The sequence below is a fragment of the Canis lupus genome, chromosome 17, assembly GCF_011100685.1.
Source record: "Canis lupus familiaris isolate Mischka breed German Shepherd chromosome 17, alternate assembly UU_Cfam_GSD_1.0, whole genome shotgun sequence".
NCBI classification, from domain to species: domain Eukaryota; kingdom Metazoa; phylum Chordata; class Mammalia; order Carnivora; family Canidae; genus Canis; species Canis lupus.
In genome coordinates, this window is record NC_049238.1 from 13661721 (window position 1) to 13664113 (window position 2393).

General features: G+C 38.4%; 1 long non-coding RNA gene across 1 annotated transcript; it reads left to right on the forward strand.

Annotated features, from left to right (window-relative positions):
• The first annotated feature begins 251 nt into the window (after positions 1-251).
• On the forward strand, positions 252-1796 carry LOC119877127. The gene is made up of 3 exons (XR_005371821.1): positions 252-317; positions 820-1036; positions 1764-1796. It is a non-coding gene; the product is annotated as an uncharacterized LOC119877127 (long non-coding RNA).
• The last annotated feature ends 597 nt before the right edge of the window (positions 1797-2393 follow it).

The window sequence follows — 2393 nt, forward strand, 5'->3', positions numbered from 1 at the left end:
AATAAACTCCCTGTCATTCATCACTGGAGTAAGATATCACATAAGAAATCACCTTTATCTTTTAACAAAAATCATCAAGTGAAACTAAATTAAAATAACTAATTTCTTTTATTATCTCACTATATTAAGGTAGAATGTGTGTGTGTGTGTGTGCATGTGTGTGTTGTGATTTATTGATCTGAATTAAACTGTTGAGTTAAAGGCCTTCTTTTTCCATGTTGGGAAATATGGTTATGACACTTAATCTTTGTTTTTTACACACAGACAAGGACAAGAAATATGGATATGAGGCAAAAAAATTAGGCATCATGCTTCAAGTAAGTGCTATGTTAGAGTCCAGAGATCTATGTTTTAGCCCTATCCTGGCCTTCTGTTACCTGTGTGACCATGAGCAAATCACCTTCTCTGAGCCTTCATTTACTGTCTGTAACCTAGAGATATCAATATTTGCTTTATTTGATTGGTTTTGCATGCTTGGAATCTGTGAACTATTACACAAGTATAAAATGGAATTGTTTAAAGTTAAGCTAGATTACTTTTGATCAAAGTGCAAAGCAATAATCAAATCACCTTTTATGTCAAAAAATACTCCTTTATCAATAGAGACTTTATCAATGGAATCTATCATCCATGGCTATTTCTTTTTACCGTGTTACTTTAAAAATAACAACAACAGATAAAAATCATTTGAGGCATTCATTCCTGACTCTGAAGTTTTTTGCTGGTAGCAAATAAAAATAATAGCTCCCATCACTAAGTGCCAAGGTTGTGCCTGGGGCTTCACATACATTATTTCTGTTTCTCACCAAATGTCTGCAGGAAATACAGCGATGCAGTTAACAATTATGCAGATAAGTTGAGGAAGGCTCAGTACAATGCCTCTGACCAAGCCACTGAGTTGGGTCATAGCAGAGTTAGAATCCATACCTGGCTGGAACTCCTGTCGATGCATCAAGCATTTGACGAAATCCTAACAATGGAACTTTGCTGCTCAAATACCTCAAAGTGTTAGATCTTAGGAGAAACTCCCCAACAGGTGAGCATCCTGAAGGTGAAGGTCTTTTTTCTGGGAGAATGGCTATTGACAACTATAAGAAATGATAGTTTTCCTATCTCTTACTTGAATATTGTTTCTCAGATAAGTGGTTTTGAGCCAATATTGTCCAGATACTTCCCTTCGGCACCCCTACCTTATGTTTTAGTTTTAAAGAAATTTATCTTGTTATATTTTCAAAGAAGAAGCTTACATTTCTATCATAAGTAATTAGTATGCATAAAGCTGTTTGTTTAGACTCGTTCTTAGCAATTCATTGCCAGAAGTGATTACATGAAGTGGACTACATATAGAGACAAACTTCCTGTCATCACAGTGTCTGTAGTGCATGGTTCCTAAATCACATATTGTTAGAATTGTAGGATGACCTGCACACCATCTAAGCAAATTGTTTTTTTTTTAATTTTCATTTTTAAAGATTTATTTATATGAGAGAGAGACAGATAAAAAACACATGGGGGTGGGGGAGGACAGAGGGAGAGGGAGAAGGAGAGAAGCAGACTCCCCACTCAGCGTGGTGCTCAATATAGGGCTCAATCCTACAACCCTGAGATCATGACCTGAGCTGAAATCAAGAGTCAGACGTTTAACCAACTGAGCCACCCAGATGCCCAAAGAGAGGAAGTGACTTGCATGTGGTCACACAACCTATTATGAAGGTTCCAGAGGTACCCAGACCTTTAACAAAATATTGTTCCCGTTTTCTCAGGATCTTATCTGTTGCTTTGACTGAATCCTCCAGCATAGTAACAGCTGTTCTACTTACTTCAGGGTGAGTAATAGTTCACTCCAACCCCCACTACCATTGTTCATGAACTGGGGGCCCTGTACCAACACCTCTCCCAATACGCAAACTTTGTCAACTCCTAGAGGACTACAGAAGGCTTATCCGTGGGCTTCTTGTATTCATGATAAAGACTTGCATCTACCAGCTTTAAGCTCATCTTGCCCTCTCTCACCCACTCACTGTAGTTGAAGGCTAATTGGCACCATCTTTGAAGAATGCGCTTCTGTGAGACTCATGAAGCCTTGGAGTGACAATGTAAGTCTATAGGAAATAGAATTTGGCTTACATAAAATATTTTTGGATCCTCATATGTACTAAATACTATATTTGCTCCAAAATGTTTTGTCTTCCATATAAATTTTAAGTCTAACTTTTCCTCAGCATTCTATTTCTACAAATCATTGTGTTGAGAATAGGAATGACATATAGGGATGGAGAGAGAGGGAAAAGGCTGACTGAGCAGGGAGCCCTACCCGGGGGTGAGGGGGCTCAATCCCAGGATCCTGAGATCATGACCTGAACTGAAGGCAAATGCTTAACCAACTGAGCCAC